This window comes from Photinus pyralis, unplaced genomic scaffold (assembly GCF_008802855.1).
Source record: "Photinus pyralis isolate 1611_PpyrPB1 unplaced genomic scaffold, Ppyr1.3 Ppyr1.4_LG7, whole genome shotgun sequence".
Taxonomy (NCBI): domain Eukaryota; kingdom Metazoa; phylum Arthropoda; class Insecta; order Coleoptera; family Lampyridae; genus Photinus; species Photinus pyralis.
In genome coordinates, this window is record NW_022170738.1 from 32,093,535 (window position 1) to 32,121,116 (window position 27,582).

The 27,582-nt window shown below is 36.3% G+C and overlaps 2 long non-coding RNA genes across 3 annotated transcripts in view; both read right to left on the minus strand.

Moving 5' to 3' along the window:
* Nucleotides 1–15,497, minus strand: part of LOC116175827 — a 104,722-nt gene extending 89,225 nt beyond the window's left edge. Inside the window, exon 1 of the long non-coding RNA XR_004146360.1 lies at nt 13,967–15,497. This is a non-coding gene — a long non-coding RNA (uncharacterized LOC116175827). The remainder of the gene's footprint in view (nt 1–13,966) is intronic.
* LOC116175828 lies at nt 4,942–6,935 on the minus strand. 2 transcript variants are annotated; one of them, XR_004146362.1, is made up of 3 exons: nt 6,643–6,935; nt 6,287–6,555; nt 4,942–4,979 (listed from the first exon to the last, which is right to left on the minus strand). It is a non-coding gene; the product is annotated as an uncharacterized LOC116175828 (long non-coding RNA). The 2 variants fall into 2 exon arrangements; XR_004146361.1 differs by having other exon boundaries at nt 6,287–6,935.
* Nucleotides 15,498–27,582: the final 12,085 nt, after the last annotated feature.

Here is a 27,582-nt window from a genome sequence, read left to right on the forward strand (position 1 = left end):
CTAGAAGCTGATTGGTCGAGCTTATTGCGTCACAAAGCCCGCCACAATCATCTCGTTTTAAATAAACCCCCGATACAGCACATTTTCATTATTTTTCTTTCAAATCAGCCACTATTTTTAAATAAACTTTTACTATCCAAAAAATTGTTTTATGGCTGCAGGTATACGATTATTAAGTTAGAACTGCAGAATTCAACTATAGTGTAAACCCCTATTACACAAGGACCGTCTGAACACGTAGAAAGTTCTGTTTAATTTACTTTCGGTACGAGAATAATTGGTGGTGAGACTACAACGTACTAAATGCATGAAGATAAAGGCTACATTTAAGATCGCGCTCTTATAACTAACATACCTACAGAAAATGTAAGAGCTTAATTTCTTCTTAACTTCTTATACACAAGGTCTTGAATTGCTTCTGAATTCTTCTGAATTCGGAATTTATCTGGAATTCTGGAATCTACTAAATGTAATTAAGGCAATTATACTGACTAATGTGGCTTTGTTTCTTCGGAATTTACTTGAATTCTTTTCAATCCTTCAATTGAGCAAATACAAATGTATTTAAACACTTTCATTTGTTTATACATTACATACACATGAATGACAGGCAAATGGGCACCCTCCAAGTCATTACATTGCAGTGACTCATGAGGAAGATGCCTCAGGATCCACACAATCCAATTTAGGTAACATAATTTATTGCACTTGTGATTTCAGTGAAAAGCTTTAGATACCAGCAGCGCCGATTAATTTCAATCGAGTACGATATCTACTCTACCATCATACATGCGTTGGAAAATTAATGATACCCGGATGCATTGTTGCAGCATGCAATTCGAAAATCTTACAGGCGAAATTATTTAGTCAGGCAATGGCAAATGTGTGCCATGTCATCCACGAACCTACGGCGTATTTCATTAAACTTGAAGCTGAGCTTTCGCTTTGCGTTGCATGTCGTAGAACATTCAGACACAACTAATAAAGCATCTACCATCAGGTCGTTAAGGGTTCGCATAATTACAAGATTGGACGTCCCCTTTAACATGCAAAAAACGCCTACGAACATTTGAAACCGAAATAAGTCATTATCAACATTTATTCGAAAATAGATTAAAAAGATTTGTAGACGGATAGCTTTATGACTGACGCGTTCCAAAGCTCCTTAAAATAGCAAGCTTCAGAAGATAAATTTTACGTTTATACTTGCGTTGAAAGATGCTTAGTACATCAAAACGGTTTATAACTTCATAATAATTATTTATATAATTTATCATTACATGTGGTTGACGTTCAGTGACGGAGTGGTATACACTTTAGTGCACTTAAACACTGCGGCATCCATAAAATACTGTAAGCAGATACTGTTTGTGAGGTAATAAAGTATATTATGTTAGCTAAAAGGGGAAGCAGCGGTTATGATCTTTTAATAACAGATATATCCCTTCCTGAGGTAAAGTACGGGCCTTTTTATTGCTTCTCAATGTTTGTATAATCGCACACTGAAACATCGATGTTCAACCGTGATTTACTTATATTGGAGAAGATTCCGCTGATAAGACATAAGTAATTGAAATTCTATACTTGTACTTTTTATTTGATACGTTACTCTCGGAATAACGAACACACGGGCACTTACAAGAAATGCATTTCCATTACACGAATCATGCTTAGTTGGATCAACTCCAATACTCGATCCTTTAAGATTAACCTTTCATTAGTGGGAGAAGATCTCATGCTGCTCGTTTCTTTGTTACACAAGTGATATGTTCGATAATTGCGTTTTTTGTACTTCTCGTACCTCGAGTTTCTATTGGCGACACGAGAACGGGAGACCGCGATTAGAGCTTTTGGGCGCCTAAATCGACTACCCTTGGCAGACGCGTGCCTTGCAAAAAAGGTGGGTGGCGCCCAGTTTGAAGGGCTGTTTTGAAGATTCTCTTTTCATTCGAATCGATTTCCTGCTAGCCATATTCCTTGAGTCATGGAAAGAGGAGAAGTCAGTCGGCGATAAATCGGGACATATGGTCGATGATCGAAAATATCCCATTGAAATTGTTCAAGGAGTTGTTGGGTGGCAATAGCAGTATGATGCGGACGGGCGTTATCGAAGCCAGTACGCCTCTCCTTTTGTTTTGAATTGCTTTCCTTCACGTATAAAATTTTCTCCATATATTCGACCCTTTCTTCGATGAATTTCAGCTGTACTATTACCTTCAGGTTTCAGGAAACAATATCTCTACGCAGTTCGCACTTGGCGGATAATCAGTTACAGAGATCATTTTAATCATTTCTACTTGCTTCTTGAAACCGGTAATGACAGTTCTTGTTCACGAAATAAATGAACCATCGCCTGCAGCAAAGCCCATCTGATCATTACTTGTGTGGTAGTATGACTGAGCGATGGGAGGCTAAATAAAAAAATTTATGTGGCTAGCACAGATACTACCAGCACCCCTGCACATGCGCGATTCTGCCCTTCTATGTTTAAGAATATGTGTACCAAATTTGGTTCAAATCAGTTCAGTCGGAAATGAGAGTACAGGCGGACCAACAGGCCGACAGACAGATAGACCGACATCATCGAGATTTCGTTTGATTCGGATTCCTGGTGCTTAAAAACGTGTATTTCCGTAAAAAAAGTGGGGGGTCATTTTTTACCCCAATGCAATACTTCCGTTATTAACGTGCGGGTGGTAAAAACGACCCTCCTCAATTAAGATGGAATTCAAGAGTAATTTGTTGTTTTTGATCACATTTCATGAGTTTCTTCAAAATTGCTGACCTTTAAATTCTTGTCTGTATCTCAAAAAGCGTTTCAATGGAATGTTAAGGAAATTCAGCAGAGCTTCAAGAGCAATTAGGTTGAATTAAAAGGATAATCAGAAAATTCGTTATACTTACAATCAAACTTTCAAATTTTGGGAGTTATTCAAATGTACTGTAATGAAGGGAGTTGAGGGATGATATTTTTAACTAGGGAAGCAGCTAATTAAATGAGGCCAATATTTATTAACATTAAAAAAAGAAATAAAAGTGGAATTCAGAGCTAGTTTGGGATCCGTTTATAATGATCCCAATTAAAATTTCGGAAGAATTCTTCAAGAGTAATTTCGAAGGCATTCTCTCAGGCAATTTAAGAAAAAATTAATAGGAATTCAATATCACTTGATGATTTAAAGCAAAGTTTAAGAGAATTTCAAAATGACTTAGAAGTAAATAAATAAAAGTAGAATTTGATGAAAATTTAACAGAAATTCAACAGAAATTCAAAGAGTGATTAGGACGAATTTAGAAGAAATGTATTTGGATTCACAAGGATAACAAATTTCAAGCTCCTAAAATTAACTTGCCTGATTGACTTTCGAAATTTAATTTCAGTACCCGACAGTAGCTATGTTTCCTTGAATTGTTCGTTGCTACATGAAATAAATCATTAAAACTTTCCAACGCTGTGAATTGGGAGTTCAACTACAGTACTGAGGGTCCCTGGTGTAAATCTATAGTGGGTTGCGATAGTAAAGCAACCCCGCCCATTTAAAAAAACCCAAAATGCGAAACGTTGATTATGTTAACTGATAAGTGTTTCTGTGGGGTAATTAGGAGTCTGTTACTGTACACCTAGCGGCCAAATAACAATGAGATGCGTCTAGGTATTATGTCCGAAATTAATAGGGCATTTTTATATTATAAGTGTCCAAGAAAAATGCTAGAAATTACTTTTAGGATAACCCCCAAAGGGCAAAACATCTATCATTAGACAAAGAGATGGGGTTATAAAATTTCAAATGAAATGATTTACAAGAATTCTTGGTAAGTATTGTAGACCCTACTGTATATTATACAATATCATCAACAAAATTTTGTTGGTATCCCTGGATGAGTTTATTGTGACCTGTAGCGTCCCCGTTGGCGTTGACTGTAGACTGTCAGGTACATGAAGATCACGTCGATCGGGAGCTGCGTTATAATATTTCGGCTAGAAGCTGCAAGTTTGACGGTTAGAAAGTGATGTGAAATTAATAACTGGAAAGCGGACGAATGGTTTTCAGTTTTCAAGTTAAAAGGTATGAAAATCAGGTTCTCAGGTCCACAAGAGACAGAAAGAAGGGTCCTGTAAAGCAAAAGGGATCTTCCTTTTATACAAAAATGATAATTGGTAAGAACGGGAAGTGATAACTTATTGCGCGCAATGCTTTGTTATCATTTTGTTATTGTTAGATAGTGACATCTAGCGATCGCCCATCTAGTTAATTTTAAGGCAGCGGCTACACGCTCTATAAATAAAATAACGTGAACATTGGTTCCTTACAGTGGAACATTGAATATACCCTCAAAATTTCTTTAAAGAAGCCTTTGGTTGTATCCAAAATTATAAAATTCGGTACTAATCAACATACTTGAAATTTTTGTCAGTGGCGTACGTCGCAGAGGACATATATATCTTTTAATAGCAACTACTATTTTTTATTATATATTTTTAAAGTGCACACCTTTTTGTATATACAAACGTAAAAAATTAATCTATTGCATAACTAAATTTAATAGACAAACTCAAATTAAGAAAAATAGTTTTATTAGTAATTATAACCTCACTAGTTTGCGTTGAAAAAAAGTTTATCATTTGTTAACTATAGATATGTAAAGACCAAAATTACATTCAGAGGTTCAAATGTATCTACATAATATAACGTAAATTAAGTACATGCTTTATTTATTTACAATTTAACAATTTATTAATTACAATTGCAATTGATTTATAACAGTTAAATTATTACTTATCGCTCACATATACAATTTATAACAAACTATTTATGACTTGGGTGCTGAAATTGGAACTGACCTGAAAGGTAACTCGATTTTCTCATATAGCAAACTCGAGGACTCTCTAATGTTGTCAAACATCTCGTAAAATTACGTCCACATCCGCCTTCGTTCTTCATCGCCGATGTAGTCTATCGGGATTTCTGGGATACTCGCTACAAAAATTTGTAAAAAAAGATTAGAAAAATATATGCGGTTTTAAGGGCGTGTTGCGTCTCAGTGATGCCAAAAGTGTGCAGTTTATCGGTTTTTACGCCAGGTTGTTACAAATATCCATTACACGAAACGTTTTCCGCACAAATATTGGCAATGTTCGAAGCTTACATAGGAAACTAAATACAATTTTAGAACCCATTAAAAATGAGACACTTTTTTTCATGTTTTAGAGCGCTATTATTACAATGTGAATAAACATGGATGTAGTTTGCTCAAAACTTTTCTCGCAATGTTGGTTTTGTTTTGCAAAAAAATGCATAAAATCTACATTCATTTTTCACTCGATATAATAAAAAACTGATAAGTGTACGAGCAGATTGATTTTTCCAGTTACTGCTTCAAATGGGAAATTATAATTTCCAAGCCAAAAGCCAATTCTTTTAAAAAACGCCATTATCATTTCAACTCGCAATTTTGCGACCCCAATTCTAATGATTGTACTTTCTCACTCAGAAAAATGAGGTTCAGTACATTTCATCCAGCGAATTAAATCAAAAATTGGGGACAGTTAAGGATCATTCCATTGCTATCTTAACGAAATGTATAAAATATCCTGGTAGTTGCGACGTGACCCAAAATATAAATATTCCAACAACCAACATGTCATGTCACAGTCGACAGACTGAACTATTCCGTACCCTAATATTGACCTAAGTAATAATTAAAGCGCAAACGTATGGTTCGGGTGCACGCACGCAATGAATATTTCTTTTTTGTTTACCAATAACATATTTTTTGTATAATCGACAGTAACAACATTTTGAAAATGCTTCTCTAACGGAAGATCGCACTTCTTTTAATTTCCATTTATCAAACGTTCACTTTATTCCGAGCTTTATTCTATAAGTCCTCATTTGTATTTGCTTTTTGAATAACATCTTATGCGTTAGACATTGATTTCTTAAATTAATCTTAGGTATTGTTGGTTGCATAATTGCACTGGTCACAATTAAAATTTTTGAAAGAACCGTGACAAAATGTATTTGATGTAAATGATATTTTTGCAAATGTGTTTACTTTTACAACCGTAAATACTATAATATTCAGGTATTCTTGGATATTGTAAATAAATAAAATGGCGGTTTTTTCCCACCTGTATCAATTACAATGTGCTGCCACCAGAGGGTTCACTATTAATCTGAATCGCGAATAGTAGGTACTAGACAAGGATGTATTGATTACATAGACATCTATAACAAAAATAAACTGCATACATAAATACTAGGTAAAATAAATATTCATATACCTGCTTCCTGCCAAGGTATGGAACCAGTATCAGACACAATGTAATCGTCAAATGCTGTTCGAATCACGTTCGCACCTCTACTTTGTTTTTTGGGATGGGTTCTTTCTTCACTTGCTTCCATAGAAATTGGGTTTTGCTTATGTTCTAAATTAATTCCATCTTTATCTCAAACAAAGTGATGTAAAACTGTACAAGCTCTTTGATGAAGTCGATCGCCGATTCTGTTTGAAGATCTATCGACCGATGCAGTATTCTCCTGCATTTGTTGGCTAGAATACCAAAGGCACATTCAACATACCTTCTAACACGGTTCGAGCTATAGTTATAAATTTTTTTATTATGATCTAAACGTTTACCTCCATAATGATGTTAATTCAAAACCTTCATCGCCATCATTCAACTTTTGCCAAAATGTACTCGAGGAAGTACAATTCATTAATATCGTAGAATCACATGCCTTCCCATATGAATCCACGCTTTATAGATGAATCGGAATATCTGTAAAAAAGTAAGAGTCAGGGACCCGGAACCAAATGAAATATCGGTTCCGGATCTGTTTATATTTAAGCCAAAATATTTATAACGATTCCGGTCCGGTTTCGGTTCTAAAAAGAAATAACGGTTCGGTTCTGCGAATTTTTTCGGTCCATAATTGTTATTTTCGGTTCTGGTTTTTCAGAAAGTATGGCATTCAAAAAATTCATTGACGTGATTTGTTAATTAAAAGGTGAAGAAAAAGTCATGAATACCAAAACGCGACGTATCGTCAGTGTAGCTAATTTATAACAAGGGGAATAAAGAAGGAAGAGGGAAATATGTATTTACACTTAATTTATTACCTCGTTTATTACTAAAAAACAGAAAATTTTATTTTCTAAAACCTCGCCCCTCCTTTTTTATTTGTTTAAAGTAGTGGCTAAATTAGCGCCACCGCCACCCGTAATGCCTTCAATTTCGAAACCTTATTAAAAATTTATAATCCACCGATGGCAATCATAGAGTAATATTTTATCAATTTTCAGGATGTGGTTGCCGGCGCGTCCTTCAACTTCAAAGAACCGCAAAAAACCAAAAAGAACCGATAAAAGTTGGGTTCTCGATACGTTTCCATTTCTGAAGGAATCACGGTTTCGGTTCGATTTTTGGTCCAGCAAAAAATACCGATTTCGGTCCGGTTTTCGGTTCTTTTTCGGTCCGATCCCGGTCCCTGGTAAGAGTTACTTATTATTATCAATTTGTTGTAGGAAAATTTGTTTCAGATGGAACAATATTCGAGACGCATGGCAAATTTTTTGAAAAAAAAAAGTCAAGTACCGTAATGTAATGGACGAGGTAACTGAATAAATCATCACATCACCAATTCACAGGATTTAGGTACCCCCAAACGATTTCTAAAATTTCCCCCAAGGTGAGCTGGTTTTTAGTTGCAGGAGCTATCTTCCCGATTACACATTTACACCTCACGAAAGAAATGTGCTCAAATGTAATAAAACATTCTGTACAATTATGCGTTTTATAATGGAATTAATTCCTCCTTTGTATGAAGTTTTTAAAGGAGCCCTAAATAATTAACAGCAGAATTACCTCCAACAAGTAAACAACAACAATTACCGTTTAATACGCAACATTAAATTTAAAGCCCATTTGCAACTAAAATCCGTTAGTATGAAACAGTTACAAGCAACACACGAGTTTTCGACGAAAGTTCCGTACCTAAGTAGACTTTCCAATTCACACTTAATCAATAGGATTATCACGATTTACAATCAAACTTTTATAGATAGTACGTAACTTGTATATACATTTAGGGATTACATCGCGCAAATTCCTCGATAAAGGATTTGTATCCCTTTCACCTTGTGTGTCAAAGATAAAAGGACGTAATACTTTAAACAACTAATCGAAAAGCATCAAATATAAACCTACGCGCTCCTAAAACTGAAAGGGAAAGCAACAGGACTACGAAAGCTTGTTTGTAATGTAATGGTAACGCACGGTATTTCAATACAGCCAAGTTTCTACTTCATTGAGTAAAGTTGAGCCGTTTGATAATTTTGGAAGTTCAAACACTCAAAAGCTCTTCTGGGTGCTTTTTATCGCTGTCGCATTTCACTTAATCTCCATTTATTTAGGAATATGATGTGATTGTGCTGACACGAAAGCAAGATAGTTACATCTGCCAGAAATAGTTTCAGTAAGTAATGATTTTTCGCGTAGTCATAAAACCTTTATCACAAAGGCGTAATCATCGATCTTCAGCTAAACATTACTGCTGTTGCCGATAATCCCGCAAGGGTAAGACAAAACGATCGTTGACCGAGTAAAATTGATTCCTCACTGCGGTAAAAGTAAGGATTTTTCTTAAATTTGAAAATCATCAGGAAGAGATTTGGACATCAACGAACGTTTTATGACTCGCTTCACTGCTGAGATCTGTTCCTCGTGCTGACGGATCAATAGACCGACGAACAAAGCGCTATAGTAGAAATCGGATCGCAAACGGTAAAGTTGTCCAAGCTACTGATCTAAGTCACAAAAACGCACCATTGTCATTCGCAGAAACGGGTAGAAATTGATGATAAATGATTTCATGTTTGTTTTAAAATATGTATCCGCGAAGTTTAAAAATTAAATTACAATTACAATATTTCCACAACAGCGTTTCTACTTTACAAGACGAAATTACCATACAAAATAAGAGATTATCAGAGCTTACAATAGAATGGATAGAACATTCTACTGTATACAAATTGTCATGTTAGTTTATGTTCAGTTCTTTTTGGCAACTGAACTAAAAAATGTGCGGGAAAGAAAACTATTTTGTTTCCGTAAATTAATGTAATACCATTTTTTTTTCGAAATGTGTAGTTGTTTAAATAATAGTCTTGGTTTCGTCTTGGTAGAACACGTGTTTCCTTTGCTCACATTCAAATCCCAATAAAGGTGTCTAACGTAACGTTGTCTTAGGGTAAGTTCAACGATCTGTATCGATCATGACGATGGAAGTGGACTGTATTACTGTATTGACCTACATTACTTATTGTATGCAATTATGATTTACAGTAGTCGTACAGGCGTACCTTTCTTTAGAAATGTTATGCATATGTGTGTTAAGTGTTTTTTTGTGAGAGAGATGGGAAATTCCTTAGACCAGTTTCGATGATGAAATGTCTCCTATTTCGCAGGGTGTTTGTGGGGCACAGGACCAGCATCTACACCGAGAGCATGTGGTAAGTGCTCCACGCTCTGGGGTGCGTGCAGGCACTCTCATCGGTGTGATCCTTACCTAGGCTTGTACGGGCCGGTCGATGTTGTAAGACTCCTTATCGCATGGGAACATACGTGTTTGGTCACGATGAGTGACTAGTCTGTACCATCCGGGCGTTTACACGGACGTTGGAAGGCCTCACATACCTCATCTGGGGTTACGTTTCGTCAGTAAGTGCTCCCACCCGCATATTGATAAACACCATACGCGTCCGCATGTATGCGAAAATTGACCGACAACTATTTCAGAATACGAACTCGACTGGATGTCACCATGACGAGTTTTATTTTCCTGGGGATCATTATCCGCTCTCGCGGACTCATCTCCCTCAGCAGCTTACGGGTCGCCTCGTCCTTGTCGCGGTCGCGCACTATTACCGTGAGATCGTCGGCCAATACAACCAGTTCTACTCCACTCGTGGTAGGTATCCTCAGAACTCCATCGTGCACCACGATCCACAGAAGAGGCCTGAGAACCGATTCGTGCGGCACACCCGCACTAGATGTACAGGTGTACTCCTCGCCTGACTGTTTCGTTGCGTAGACAACCCTCACCAGATAATCCGGAATTCTTAGTTGGAGCAACGCATTCACAATAGTTCCTCCATTTGCTGAGTTAAGGCATTTTTAACGTCCAATGACGTCAGCAGGCAGAGTTCGCTGGTCTTCCTGGTACCTTCCACCCTATCGACAATGAATCTTAAGGCATTACGCGTGGATTTCCCTCTCCTGAATCGGAATTGTTTTGAGGACAACTTATCGCATACCATACCTTCGAACCTTGCTTCACTTCTTTCCTTAACTTTACTTTTGTCCAGAAGGCAAATTAGCAGGTGGCTTCATCCATCCTTAGGAATCAATGCTAGCCGCTCTCTTTCTACCTATCCGGGATTCCAGTCTTCGTCATTTCCTTGCCGATGTTGGTCGACATACCTGGACAATGCCCCACCCTCGTCGGTATTCTGTCTAGTTCAGGGGCCTTCTCATTCGGTGGCAAGTCTGCGGCTACCATAGATAACCGCGATGATTTCCTCCGTCATTCCGCCCTTCTTGATCAGCACGGGATGGATGGGGAAAAGTTCGTTAACCGCCTCCAGGAAATCCGCGTCGAATTCCATCTCACAGCTGTGGTCTTGCCCCTCAGCTTCTTTGTACGCTTTATACCATACGTCCCGGTTGACCTCGTCGCAGAGCTTTACACTTTTCCGATAGCGCTTTCCCTTCACTCTGATCAGCAACCCACTCACTTTCGATTGAGGCCTCGCTTCTGGCTCTATGTTGAAGCACCATCCTGACCTTATTGCAACGACATATCTGCACAGCAATAGCATTCGTCCACCAGTAAGCTCTACGTCAGTCGAGCGTCGTCTGTGACATGGTCTCGGCGAACAGTTTTGTGAGGAGGCGTGCTAACGTCTCCGCGTCCAATTCTTGTATCTGTTCCCATGCTCGATCTTCCCTGCTAGCATCACTAGGCCGAGCTTACGTGTGGAATACAGTCTCTCGCGCGGCAGGTCGACATCGAGCATCCTGATAACACACGACATTCTAGGTTTCATAATTTTTCTAAATATGGAATCACGCATTTTTCCATTTTTATGTATATCAACCATATGCGTATTTTATGTACAGTAAACATTGTATTTGAAAAACAAAAACTGCCTCTAATTCCGGATAAACCGGAAATTTCATTTTACATTCGGATAGATCATGTTGTCGCATATAAAATTATATATGACCATTTTTTCTTGAACACACTGTATCCAACTTTTGCCTTTGGGCGGGTAACACGGGTAGGGGATCTATCGCTCTTAATACAGTATGCCCAGTATTATTATGACCCAAAGATAGTATTATGTACGAGTAGGTTCGTACCCGACCTACAAATAATACTTTTATGGTACATTTTTCGAAGGATTCGAGATATTACAACCTCATATAACAGTTAATCCCGCCAAAACTTATATTATTATTATCGGGCGTCAAATTCAAACACAAATATTCAATATTTTTATGTGTCCGTCTCAACATATTATTTGTAAACAGCTTTATTAAGTGTCTCCTTGGTTATTGAGGGATTCAACTGGCTCCCTTAGACGGGTTTGCTTGAGTCTATCAGGAGACACCGTTTTAGGGTGGATACCAGGTTAATCCTAGTCCGCCTTATTTGGAAACACGGCACCAGGACATTAATTTTCGAGGGAAATCAGACTCCGTGATACACCCCTGTGTCGGGGTACCTAAAATACAAGCGCCCTTTCAGCGTTCCTTTATTCACAGTCATCGAGAGTGGGTGATCATAAATAATGATAGCTTATTAGTCGATAGTCCAGAAGCAACACCAAGCCGCACATTCACCACCACGCATCACCGTAAACCATCGAAGTAAACCACAAGATAAATAAAATATTCGACCTTTGGCAGCTGCAACCAACCTATCGACTGTGTCTACGGAACGGCCCATGGTTATCCTAAACTGCGGATGCAACTAAGATCGCCTATCTGGTTATATAACTTTCTTATAAGTCATAAATAATGAAAATACTTATATTTAAAATAATCCAAAATACACTAGTACATCTTTTGAGTTCGGACCAGCCGGCTTAACTATTCCCGAATAGTACACCTGCCTTATACCCTTTAGATTTAGAGACGAAACAAATCAACTTGATATTTCTACCATAAATAATAAGCGCAGTGTGGGGAATTTCTGAATCCTCTCCAAATCAACCAAAAATTTGCCCCCGAACACTTGGAACATGTTTATAATAAATTTATATCGACTGATTCCACTCAAGTAATTCGGTTTTAACTTTAATCATGTAAATTTAGGTCTTCTTCCGGAAATTTTTTTGTTGAAAATGCTTAAGAAAGGTAGCTCGGGGTCCGTATATCGCGATACACCCTTATCTTTCTTCTATCCTTTTATCTATATAGGTACTAAGCGATAACAGTCTCTCAAGCCTTGATTCAAAGAGGAACAACCTGCTGAAATTTCTCGCTTTAAAAGTATAGGTACAGTGTTTATGAAATGTTCGATAGTTTTCATGATTTAGATTGTCAGTATTCCTTTAATGCACATTTATACGACGAAGGTTGGTATACAAGTTATTCATAAAATCGTCAATTGGGGGTGGATAAAATGTCAACCACATTGGGATATTGCTCAGGATATTGAAATTAAGACAATTACGGAATTGTATGCTGTCTAAAAATGTAGAGGTTTTCTTTTGCGAAGAGCGATACCAGTGTAATTTTTAAAAAATTAATCCAATCTAAAAGTTGGTAATACAAAGAGAGCCCCAAACACGAGGAAAATGGCAACGTATCAGTGATAAACAGTTTCCTAAAAATGTTTGGTTAAAAGCCCAAGCAACGAATTTTTTTTGTTGCTGGGACATTAAGAGAATTCTTTCTCATTTTCATTAAGGTTAGTGCTAATAATTTATAGGGTGAACATAAAACGTATATAGTGGGTACATAATATGCTATGACCATAATTAAAAGGCCGTTGAGCATAAGTGTCTTTATTTTCATGTTAAATTCTCATTACAATTTCATTGTACAGAAGTGGGCGGATGGAAACTTTATGTCCCATTAAAAAATGGGGCCCGTTTACTTTGAATCATATCAAGAATTACACCTACGACGCTATTTTAGCTTTAATAAAGACTTGCTCTCTGGTACCGCCTAACTTGTTTGCGACTTTAGGAATTAAGGTCAGTTATATGTCAAGTGTGAAAACCACGCAGGTGAAACGCATCAAAATTATGTCGAATTTTAGTTGCCAGAAAGTCCTTTGTTAGCTAACAATAAATACGAATGCTTACTTTTCAATGCTCTTACGAAAGTTAGCGTTAATTTATTAAATTAGCCATTTGCCAAAGTTTGCTTACAAATAATACTGTGTGCAGTTCATTCAACGGTTACGGATTTTTGTGGACGGTACTTTTTTAATTTTGCGGCGGGTTGGTGTCAAGTCCGTTTCCATTTTTGCATTCGCATTGACCTCTTTGTATAAGTGGATAATAACCCGCGCCGCATTACAATCGTTGCTGCATTTTACTGCATACAATCGGTCATAATTCAGCATAGCCGAATCTACGGATGAATATTCCTATAACAAAAGCTACTGCATAAGATTTGTCATTGTAAAGATTTTCACTTCCTTCACGCATATTTTGTGGACTAATTGATGACTTGTCACACAATACAGTGACATTAGATTAATGACAGTTTTTGTATGTAAATGCTTGTCGCCTTTTCTTTGTTTATTTTTATATTCTTGAGTCAGACAGTTTCCGCATTGAATCGTTAGCGTATGTTTTGAACTTTAAAGGAGTTTCAAAATTTAACAATCGACTGTAATAAATCTGTTGGAAAACAACATGCCATAAAAGTGCACAAACTCACCTATGTCAATACTTATTCCAATAAAGTCACACTTAAGTCATTCAACAATTTTCTCACATCGATCCCTTATCTGCACATTAACCCGCAAGTTGTTGCACAAAAATAAAGATGAAATCCAAACAAACAAAAATTTTAAAAGGGCAAAGAAAGCAGAATTGAGAACAAAGAATTCGGAAGCCGGAAAATTGACGTGAGATTTTTTTTGGGGTTAATCCTAAAATTAAAGCACCACAAGTTCGCGCTTGATCAAAATCGTAAATAATATTATTGCACAATTCATAAAATTGTTGTAAACGGGACTATACGATACCGAGTGGCAGCTTTGGCAGCCCCGGGAACTTCTATCCGTCTGCTGGTTCAACGGCGATTGGTTGGCATCTATCCTCTCGCCAAATATAACCCGATAAAAAACGAAAGAACGGGAACGACGTACGTGGATTCTCACAGCGCACGCTTTGTGTTCATCCCTTCTTACTGCACATTCACCCCTAAACATTCTCTTGTGCCGTACACCCTATTTTAAATTTCTTGGCTCGTTTTCATACGTTTGAGGGTAGTTTGAATCTTACATTCAAAGCGAATTTTACCTTATGTTACATTGCACCCTCGTACTTCGTTAGACTTCAAAATAGATTCCTCATTGATAAGAAAATTGACTGCATTACGAGCAAAATTTAAAAATTATTTGGCTTTGTAGCTAAAACTTCGTGTTGAACTAATCCTATTACGTTTACCCTTATTTTCTTTCTGGTTAGAGCTTTAAGGGTAGAATTTGTAATTTTCGTGAATTCTTTTATTTTAGTTCGTTATCTTTTGGGGGTAAAAACTCTAGGGAACTATAAATAATCATAGAACTTATTCTAGAGATATAGTATGCTGTCAAAGACGGAGAAAAAGTTTCATTTTTCAAATTTATCTTTAAAGAAAAACATTTCATTTTATTGAGTCAGAGAAGCTTTTTATTAAAAGACAAAGTTCTCTAATTAAAAGCAGGAAAAAGTGAAAAAAATATAATCTAATTTGCGAACGCATCCGAGGGCGCATGTGTACATGTAAGAAATCGGTTAGAAAGGTATTTGGAATGAGGTAGCATCTCTTTTCTCATAAGTAGTTCTGTCTTTGTCTTTCAGTCGATAAACTATGGCATAGAATATGTGTGTAAAAACAGGGGTGAAAGCATCGCACAGAGTTGCAGTGCTCAAGCGCAAACGCATGCGGAATTTCTTAATGTTAGGGATGGTCCGTCAGTGGTTACCCTTCAATACAAATAACACCTACACCGGACGGTGTATTTGTTTTTCCCGCACTTCCGCAACGCCAATAATGGGATGCGGGCAGATTACGGTGTAACCTGTGTTTAACCCCAAAGTGTGTAAAGGTTAGGTGACAGAAAGTTAGCGACCATCCTGCTGGAAAAACCGAGCAGTTAAAGCTCCGAAATACTCAAAGCGTATAGAAGCTATTGGCAGGCAAAGGAACTACCCTTGGTGTCTCCATACAGACAAAGAGTCGATTAATAATGAATTATTGTGAGACTCACCAAAGTTAGATTCCTATCTCGACTAGGAGACACCTTAAATTATAAATTCTAACCCGAAGTTTGTAAATTTATTATAACGACGAATACGTGGTGGTTCAGAAGTTCTTTTGCGATTTTAATTTCAAGTTAAGCTTTTTCGTCGGTAATCCTTAACGTAACAAAATATAAAGCGAACTTACAAGGCAGTTAATTAGGGATTATATTATTGTCCGAGTACAAGAGCAACTGAACATGATATTCATTGATGCATAAATAGAAGGCGGTTTATTAGATTAACTTGATTGCCAGTCGTTAGCATTTAATTCTCCATCCTTGTCCCTAGCTACATACTAAACAGCAATGCGCATAGTAAAAAATTACAAACGTCAACAGGAAAAAGTTCGCCCATATTTGCATTATAGCTAATTTAACTTTCACGTTTAGGTAAACTAACAATTTTCGAATTTAAGCCCTTAACAATCCTTTGTTTCTCCAACCGGAAAATGAAAAAAATCCGAAAAAATGCACAATAATCCAATTAATTACATCATTAACAGGGTCGCCACTTTTTATTGGCTTAAAATAGTTGCCTTCCCCTTGCCTTTATTTCGTTAAGCATTTGCGCTGTCGACATTGTCATACGCCTTCAATTTTTCGGATTCGTTTCATTTACGAGCTAACCACGTTAATTAATCACGCACTGATCAATCATCAGTATTTAATAATTACTGATCAGGGAGTCTATTTGAGACGTTTTGCTTCAAACCTCAATTATGCACCACCGGAGCTAATTATTATTTATTACTTTAACTTCAAACATTGCATGTTAGTTTCATGTTTGACAGCTCTATTATCACCCACCAGTTGGAATATATTGCCAAAGTGATGAAAAATTTATTCTATTTCTACGCAAAAAGTGACATGCAAAGCAATTATTTAAAAACCAGAAAGCCCAATGCTTTCTTCTTCGACACGTATAGTATATACTTAATCGAAAACATCTAGGTATTAAGGTTAAATTATTTATTAGTTAGATATAGACTTGTAGGTATTACTTGTTAAATAACTTGCAATTAATTTGAATTAGATTGATTAGAATACCAAGAAGCATGTTATATAGCATCCTACATCCCTGGATAGGCATTTTAAATAAAACGGGGGACAAAATGATTTGTTTGGAAGCTCCAAAATTGTGAAAAAGGAGGGATGAATAGAAAGGACAGAAAATAATAGGAAAAGGCTGCGTTATTACGATACCTTAACTGGAAACATCTCTTACAAAGTTTTCTTTGACAAATCATAAGGAATGCCACCAAATCAAAAAATGTTGCTTATACCTCTGAGCTCAAGGCCATTAACTCAAAATTGGTTATATATTACATATCTACCTGGGACGCACCTATATCGAATATGAATGACAGACAACATCTGCAGCCCAAATCTCACAAGGATTATGATAGGTACGAAACATTTGATAGACCCAAAGATTTCATACAAAAAACGAAGTAGAAGCTCAAGTCAATGAAACTCCCCCAAGAAAACTCGTCCCTAGGTAAATTCGTTTCCGAAAGGTTCGCTTCGAGAATATCCGCCCTCGAAAAATCGACCTCTTAAAATTCGAATATTAGCTGTGAAAAATTGTAACACTTTGTTTATATTCAAAATTATTGATTACTTGACTCAAAACTCTTATCTTGGCAAATCATACCAAATGTTCAATTAAAATTCCCAAATTAACCTACTCTCCAGTCGAGAATAAACGATTAGTAATTAATTCACTACCGGGTGATCCAAAATGACTGCGGACAGTTTGAATTTCTCGCAAAACTAATCATTTATAAAGTTGGTAACATACCAAATGTCGTTTAATTAAAAGCAGTGCTGGATCATCTAAATGGATTACTAAACAATAATCACAACTAATTAATTAATTTAATTAATTTACATTACATTCATTTCCAGCCGGCCGGCCGTCGTACTCGGGTGATAACGTCCAAAAATTAATACTTCTTTAATTATTCCCTACCGACGCCCTCAAAATCGGGGACTGATCTTGAAATTCACATTAATATTAAGCACACTTCATTTGAGACCAGAAACAATCTAATCAGACGAAGTTTGCTGCAACATATCTGATTAGCTACCGGTATGTACACTCACTTAATTGGTAGGATTGAAATTCCAAAATTCCGTAGTCCAGTAATGCCCATTGTTACATGGAATTTTGGGTAAAGCGCAAATGAAATTAACTGCACAATCTTGCAGTTGTAATGCTCTTTTTCGCTTAACACTGGGAAATCAAATTCTGTTATTAATGAATAAACGGCACTGAAATCATACAATATTAATTTTTCTCTCGTTGTTCAAAGGACGAGAGCTTTCGAAGGCTGCATAAGTAAAACGTATCTTCGATTTTGCATCTCGCCCTGATAACTCGGCACTTAAAGACTTTTTTCCTAGTTTAATTTGATTAAATGGTTTTAAAATATTCGAACGTATTGCCTCTTACAAATACAAATTGAAAACTAGATTAGAATTGCTGTGTAGACAATGTCGGGTTGGACATTGAGGTTTAGGTGCAGTCACCTGAAATGAATACGGGTCATCCAATTACTTATAAAATGCTCATTACAATTCATTTAATTAATCTGGTGGTATTCCGCACTGTTAGACACAAAACGATTTTGCTTATCTAGCCTGTATCCAAGGTATGTGGTAGTTTGCTTCTCTGTAAAAAATAGTTCCTAGAATTATTAAGGATAGGAATTTTTGTCTCATTTTTCCCATCAATTTGTTTTGTTTATTTATTTATGTGACTGTTCAGATTTGATTTATTGGGTATTTCGTTTATTTTTATAAAAGATTGATGTAATTATCTTGATCGATAAAAAAACTACTTGTTATCTTAGAAAATGAATTTTAGATAAGATAACTCCGCGTAAAATCTGCCTATGTGACTGAAGAACCTGTCCTGCAACAAGGTGTTCATTGGTTTGTTGAGAATTGCGTAACGAAGCATCGGTTTTGCGCTTCGAAGTTTCATACCTGACCAGTACCGTATTAATCTTTATCATTGCCGTAAATTCATTTTGCATCCGTACCGTTTCATTTCACTTATGCATTAAGTTACCCCATCGTATTTATTAGAATTAATAATAATAATAATACCGTTCATTGAAGGCTCCAAGAAGTTTACCTCCAATTGGTAGGGGTTCGCCCATCACAAAATTCATTACAAAAACCTTGCATCAATAACAATAGAACAAATACACTGACTAATTGACTAACAATGATATCATAACAACAATATAAATATACTTTGGCTTTTAGCAAACTTTTACTACCGCTCCGTTAACTTCAAGGTGAGCTTTTTGTTACTTCCTGTTTCACTAATTATAGGGGAGGAATATTGTTTGCTTTCCCGCAGTTTCTTTTGCCCCCACCGCCGATTGGTGTTTTCTTGCTTTCGTTCCCGCTAGCTGGCTTGCCGTAATTTTGTTTTAGTTTTGCCGAAGTGACCGCCGCCATCGTCTGAACCCGTCCGATTCCTCCGTTTCTCCGGTTGCGTTTACCCGAGGCTACTGAGAAAGATCTGTCAGACCGTGGCTACCGCCGTTTTTGACCAGGCGAGAGGATGTTCGCTTGATGGTGCCCGAGTCCGTCCGTTGAACCGTTTCTTGTCGCCCTTCCGTCATCTGCCACCTACAAGACAGGTTGTCGCCGACTGCCGCTACTGTGTTTGTTAATGAATATAATTTGTACATTTATTTTTTGTTACTGAAATTATACTACCGCTAATATATATTTAATTTCAAAAGTTGATGGTGGAAAAAATTACACGGTTTACTTTACAAGTGAACGGTTGATGAGATATGTGGGTAAAACTATCCTCGATCTTCTTCCAGTTTTAGAGGACCACGCTTCTGAGGTGAGCAAGAGAACTTCCCTTTATTTCATTTCCGACGACGGACGTCGCGAATACCAGGTTACAGAACTTTGAGGTATGACAAAATCCGCATATTTCGATATCATTGTAATCCTTCTGCGACGAAGAAAATTAAATACAACCAACCACAGATATAGAAGAAACGCAATTAATAAAATCCAGATAGTAATTTACATCGTGTATGGGAAAATTAAGGATAAAAATAGTTAAACGTAATTGGAATAATCCCTACGGTTGGATTCCCATTAGTTTTCGTGTGTACATTTCTACGCAGACAGCTTCGTGCACATAAAAAGCTTGATTAACTGAAAACTATCATAAAACTGCATAATCTTTAGAACCGGTAGTTTAATCATCGAAGGGATGACGGCAATAAAAATGCGAATGGAAGGACCTAAAATAATATCGAATTGGACACGTATTTAATACGCCTGAGGAAGATATAAATTTTGTTTCGTAATCCTTTTTAATCACATTTTAATTAACGTTTGCGAGCCTTAGAGCACACGATAAATAATTTAATACCAAAAATATACATGAAAATACCTTTTTGACGGTATTACGCAGTCTATTAATTAAACTAAAACATACATTATACGTATGTACCGTATTGTGTATATTCAAATCTACTGTAGAATGGTATATATAATATAAATTAATCTTGGAACGGAATACTCCTTGTATTAATTTGATAGGGATGATTGATCGGGACTCTTGTTTGTTTAAGGCTGAAGTTCATATAGAGATGTTGTCATTTATTTAGTAAAATACTGCTGCCATTAAAATGTAATACATTTGATGTTTTATGAAATACTTTTATCTGAATTTAAATTTATAAGAATTTAAATATAGTGCTTCCATTAATTATTCTCGTCATTCAAATGACAATGATAATTTCAACCCCAGAAATCGTTTAACCAATAAACTTACGCTATTGGACTGTTCTCAAAATGTAGCTGTCAGCATTATCCCTGATATTATCTAAGATTTTTCTTGCGTTATGTGAGTACCTTTTTTTCAATAATTCATATATTTCGCAGCTCCTTTAGCAAAAAATAAACCCCCAAAGAAAAGTGGGAGAGCACCTCGGTGTCACAGATTATTGAAAAATATGGGGATTTTATTTTTCCAATTTTCTGTCTTTATTGTGCAAAAAACTGAAAACTAATACGGTTGATTGGCGTAAAAAAATTTTTTCTACAAAAAACTTTAATACATTTTTGCTCTAAAATAATTTGGGGAGCCAATAATTGCATGTTAGGAATTGTACATTGAAATCCCTATGATGCGTTACGCAAGTCACCACCCTGTATATGACTCCAAAGTACCGCCACGAAAAGCCTTTTAAAATGGTTATCCGGACAAGGAAATCTGTAAGAGCAATCCAAAATTTGAGAAAAGAACCTTATGCTGATATACAGATGGTTCCAATTCGAAGAAAGGGTGGGAATGGGCATAAGAGGACCGAATTACGCTCTCTCAACTCAATGGCCTTAGGAAACACTCCTGCAGTATTCCCAGCCGAGGTTATAACCACGTGCGCAAGGGTCATTGCGGCCAAAGGGCTACTGGGTGCTCGCATTCACGTCTGCTCAAACAGTCAAAGCTCTAGCAGCCTTCTCCCTGACCTCTAAGCTACTCGTGGAATGCCACACAAAACTGGAAGAACTCGCCAGGCGTGATCATGTTAAGTTAGTGTGGGTGCCAAGCCATGAGGATGAGGGGATAGCCTGTAACGAAGAGACTGATCGCCTCGCTGAGGTCAACACCCAATATTATATTAGACCAATGCAATCAACTGATCAGTTTTCAGGAGACTAAAACCCGCTCGTTGCTAGCACTCAGCAAAAATGAACTAAGGTCATGCATAGGCCTGGTCACTAGGCACTGCCCCTTGAGTTATCATCTCAAAAAAACAGGGGTAGTTGAGGATAAGACATGCTTCGAGGAGGAAGGGATAGCCGAAAATTCCGCCCACTAATTTACTTTGGAAACCTCAAATGAGGAATCCAATCGCCAGAAATCAATATATACGGAAGATGGCAATTTAAATTCCATGCGTTCTAAGACCTTATGCTTTCAGATATTTATGTCTCGATACGGCGCGGCGTATGAAGGAATAGAAAGTGACAATCGACAATTCGTGGTTCCAACAATAGGCGGAGCCATCTATTAAATTGCTTTAAATGTTACAGGGATCATTCAACAAGTGACAAACCATAATGATACTTTGTAATGGAGAAAATAAATCGTTACAACTGCATTGTATATTAGGGTTTTAAATTGGAGTATTTGAAAGGCTCAATGCAAATGGTCAATACAGTAACCAGACTGTTACGCACGAAAGCTTCTTATGGGTATAAACAAATATTCCGAATAAACACATTTTTGATTGTATAAATGTACATGTATTGATGATGGCGATGATTGCGGTTTTGAAACAAATCTCGTAAGTATGACGAACCTTTTCGAAAATGTAAGTACCTAGTTGGAACATATCCATAAGATCTATTTTGTGTTTCCCCCATTTACAAAATGTTTGATAAGTCTTTTCCTAATATGTTTCTCTACAATTCAATGTCGTCTCTTCTGCGATTGCACATTACATGATCAATTTTAAAAGAACCAAAATGACACGAAAAAATTTAAAAATTTTCATAAATTGTCTATTTGGGCTACGAAACGTTTGGTTGCCATGCCAGCGCGCTAACATACTCGTATTAGATTAGATTATAAAAGTTCGATGTTTTGCATAATTCTGCTTGGGAATTTCACTCGAAGTGCAGGTTCCGGCAATGAAAGAGGAATATTTAAAGAGATTCTCACAGGCTTAATTATTAATATTTATTAAACTTTTATATACAAATATATTATATAATCTAAATTAGTGGAGATTAATGCGAATATATGAAAATGTTCATTTTTTGAAAACTATATCTGTAAGTCTTTTTTCTGAATAAGTTCGAAACGAAGGACGCCATCTTACAGATATAGTTTTCAAAAAATGGACATTTTCATATACCTATCTTCATTAATTTCCACTAATTTAGATTACATTTGTGTAAAAAAGTCTAATAAATAATAATAATTAAGACTTTGAGAGGTTTTTTTTAATATTCCCGTTTCACTGCCGGACATGCAAAAAGAGTATGTTCTACACGTAAGAAAAATGACTTTTCAATCGATTTCTCCACGCGTCATGAAAATGCTAAAGGACACAATCGCCACAAAAAGTGATACTTCTAACCCATACAAAATAATGTACAATTTTCGACCTGTCCCTTATACGCTTTCGTAAGAAAATACGCTGATCGAGTTTATAAAATGTTCGTGTCAATTTGTTGAATACTGGGCACATTCAATAGTTCGTAGATTATTTTCAAGGAACAAGCTGACTTCATGTGAATGGAAAAAACGTACATGTACTCCGCGTTAGCGTGGGCAGGCATAATTGATTTTAATCATAAACAGAATCCTAAAATTTATAAGGAAATAAAAAAAACAGAATATATCAAGGACCCGAACACTTAAAGGTGCCGCTGTGAAAAGGGAGATTATTAATTCAAAAAAAGCCATGCGAGCAAAAAATAGTTACACATTTAGATAATGGTAGGTAGCTGCAATTGGGGAGTATCCATTTACCTGCCTCGTTTGACAAGGGTACGTTCCTTATCTGATTACTGTTTTGAGTTCCTAAACAGCTTCTTTTTAATAATAACGAGAGAACGTTCTTCACCCTCGATGCTTTAACACGGATGTAGTAAGTGTTGTCTACCCGTCGAAAGAAACGTTTCCGTGGACTTCCATAATTTGGATTCTTGAGGATTTGAACTCGGTAGTATTATTGCAGGAAAATACAGAGATAATTTGATGAACATGATGTCACCTAAGTGGGATTACTTATAAAATTTTGGTGTGTAATAACCGATAAGTTATTTATTAATGTTGTAGCTAAGACTAAAGATGGACAAAAACACACTTTACTGCCTCGTTTGGAATTTCCCGTAGGATCAATATTTGCATATTATAGGCAGTAATTTTCTCCTGAGAAAAAATACCATAGGTGACATAGTAATGCACCTTGACATATGAAATCCTAATTATATCCTTCTGTTTGCGCCGAGATTATTTTCTCGTATAGTAATTACATTTTTTCATAATTACCATACAATGAATAACCACAATATTCTCCAACTAATATTGATTGATTTTACTATTCATTAATCTTTTACGTAACGATACTGCTTTTCTTATCCTTACACGAATTGATTCAAATCGACAACTCGTTACTGTAGGGATAGCCCACATCTTTAGGAATTTAATGAAATAATAAAGTAACACTTGTGGTATTGGAAACTACTGCTCATTTAATCCAATGGTTCGTTTTATCTGGAAGACGTGCGTCTTTATTATCAACCTTGTGGAATTTTTGTCGTTGCACTTCCGTAAGTATAATAGGGCTGGACTGCCTTGATTATTGCAGTATGATTCTGGATTGACTTTTCATTACAAGGTAGACAGCTTTAGTAAGCAAGAATTTACCATTTTTCTTGCATATTCCACTCCTTACTTCCTTTTTGCGCAATAAGTTATCTACAACATTCTCAGAAAACTGAATGACAACTATATCAAAGATGGCAGGTGCTTTTTTCAGCATACGTTCATGCGGATGACCAACGTTTTAGGCATGAGTACACTGAATGGTGTACCTAAAAGTGTACCTCAAGGATGATTGGTATTCTGTAAACAATTCAATTTCTAAGTGCTTCGAACTTTAGAAGGTTGTCGCTACAAAGGCTTTTAGCTCACAAGGTTTCATTTCGACGATAAATACGGAGCACACGGTTTAAACGTAGTCACCAAGCATATATTGGGAAATCAAACTTTATTACTCATTTATGAGATACAATCATTGATATTTAGCCATCGGCAAAGACGTTTTAATTATTGCTTAAGAACCATTCAAGTGTTTGCCATTACACGACGCTATAGCATAATGGTTAATAATAGAAACGCGGATAAGATTCACAATAAATACATCCAAACCGAGTAGGTAAGTTCCGGGAATGAAAAACCAAAGCGCATTAAAATTAGTAAGATGGTCGCTCTGAAATAGCAATACCTACCAAAATCCTTATATGCACACGTATCTTCATTTTGGAAAATAAAAGCATTTTTAGTAGCAGTAGAAAACGAGGATACTGTATACAACATTTAATTTTCCAACCTACCTTTCTTCTGTGTCTATGAGCCGATGCTATCCTTTTGCGCATCTTCACTTTTGACACGTTTTTGGATAGAGCAGATGATTAGGTACTAAAGTCTCAAAGCATCGCCGAATTCCGTACCTTTAGTCCAGTAAGAAAAGACCAAAAAATGGCAAATAGGGGAACTAAATCATGTATTACTAATTCCTTCGGAAATGTGTAGCAGAAGGTTCCCTGAAGTCCCCCCGACTTCCGGGTGTGCTAGAGGGGCGAGGGTGGAGACCGTGGCTTTGATGGCGCAGTTAGGTTGGCAATAATAGTATCTACGTTAGGTCCTACACAATGTGCACAAGCTTCAACGATATACTCGTATCTCCACTCTGCGATATAACTAACAGAAATTTTGCTGATATATCTAGGGTTATATTAGATCCCCCGTTGGCTTCGAAATTGAATCACACCTTTGAAATATCAGAAAGGAAATCTCAGAAATTATCACCATTATCTATACCTAACAAAGACACTGAATTTAGATCAACACCCCATGAAAACAGATCCTAGCACCTCTGAAAAAAGGAAAAGGGAAGTTATTTCTAACGCTTCTTCGTCAGCATTAGATGAAATTCAGATTGACAGCACAGGAGAGAAAGAAAAAGGGTTGGCCGAAAGGAACATAAATTTCCTTCACCTTGTATCGACGAATTAGATGCATCATCAGGCTCAATTTATTTTTCACACTTAGAATTAGAAAAATCCTCTAGAAAATGCACAGCTTTTACAACGGTCAATTTCAAATGACTAGGGCACCAATGGGTTTGAAAACTAGTCCAAGTTCTTTTTCACTTGCAATGACACTTGCGATGTCCGAATTAAATTATGATATATGTTGTACTTATCTCCATGATTTAATTGTTTTTGGAAATAGCCTTGAGGATCATAATCGAAATTTAATTACTCCGAAAAGTTAATAATACTATATATAAAACTAAACACAATAAGTAAATGCGAATTTCTAAAAAAGGATATTTTATATTTAGGACATGTAACATTTCTGCAGAAGGCATTTCACCAGACCTAGAAAAATATAAGGCTATGCGTAGCTACCCTATTCTAACAAATGGAGCAGAAGTAAAGAGGTATGTAGCATTTGCAAATTGCTACAGAAAATTTATACCACATTTTTCGGAAATAGCGTCTTCATTAAATCGTTTCCTTCAATTGGACGCAAGAATGTCAATTCACTTTCAAAAAAATAAAAGATTGTTATACATCCACCAATTTTAGAATATCCAAATTTTTCATTACAAAACAAATTTATTCTTAAACCTGACGCGTCGAACGTAGTATTAATTAATTTTGTGTAATGCAAACGATTTATACACTCCATTAGTATACGATCAATCAGCTTGGTGGTTGTTTCAAATTCTAACCAATCAGATAATTTTTTAAGTGAAAAGCTAGGTAGCTTTTGATCAGCCATAAAAATGCGTGTAGGAATGCGTAAAATATTGCTGTGTTTATTTCGTCTGGCAGGATGAAATTTTGGAAATCATAATTAAGATGGACAAGAACGGTTCTTTCTTATGTAATTAACTTTCATAATTAAATTTTGTTATTTGTCGTTGGTGTATGTAACGACATGGAAATTACTATTGTCATACGAAAAAGCGGTCAAGGTTGTGTAGCTAAAAGAGATGAATTTTTATTTTTCCTAGTATTTTAGTCTGATAAGAATGTGTTTAGTAAAATTATTGGACCTCTATTATTTCGTTCTTTTGCCGTACGTAGCAGGGATAGATTTTGTTATCAACTGTGTAATGATTGGTTGTTATAATTTTGATTTTCGGAAGAATAGTTTCGCCTTAAATAGGATTTACACAGGAATAGCGTCCTTTTTGCTTCAGTCAGCGCAGAACCACGTTTTAAAATTTGCTGTACGCAGAGTTTACGAAGAACTGCGTATCATTGAAAATTTCATTTGCTGTATGCAAATTTGTGAGCTTTACGCCAAGAGTCATGGCAGTATTACGTTTCTTTGAAGTTCCGTTTGCGTAGCCGGAAGCCGAGTTCGCGGCTAATTATTATTCTACGTTTCACGTTGGTTCGTGCTGGAGAATTGTCGTAAAGTTTTGACCATCTAATAAAGTGCCTCAAAGAAAAGAGCCAAAGAGCTTGTCGGCGCCCCCATGAGTGTGTTTTCAACGTGTGTTCAAAGTGTAATGGTTGAATTGAAATTTGTAATTTTGTGTTTTGTGTACGGATACCTTTTATTTGGATTACAATTCCCGGACATGTAATTGTTGGATGCTTGTCCAAGGTCCATTTTAATTATTCAAAATTTTGCAGTTCAGTTTGGAGTTTAAGGTATTTGGTCTAACCCACTATCTGTTAGAAGTAAACAGGTTAACTGAGAGCAGAGTCGAATCTCTTCTCTGAGCTAGGGAGAAGTCTTGTCCCATGTTAAATAACAAAAGTAATGTAATGTGCCTCCTGAGTGCCAACTTTCATTTCTTAAGAGGTTTATCTTTTAATATACACGTTAAACCCAGCATATTTCAATTTAGTAAACGAAAAAGTTAACATAACCTCCTACAAAAATTAGCTGTCACAAAACATTTTTCAGTTTCGCCAACTTGACGAAATATACGTAAAATAACGCCAGATTTTCAGAAAATGAAGTGATCTTTTAATTCAGGTTGTGGAAAGTTTAGGGTTTCTTTCGCAAATATTGTAATTGAAAATGTGTTATTAAGGTGCCCTCTATCAATTTATATCAATTTCATGATCGTACCTGGGGGGCTTATGAGAGTCACGTACCCCAGTTTTCTATCTAGACTGATTATTTAGGGCTTCTGAAGCAATTTTTACATCAATTACCACTAGTAAGGTTACGTACAGTTTTACATCTAAAAAAAGCGAATTACATACCTTATAATGTCGTAAA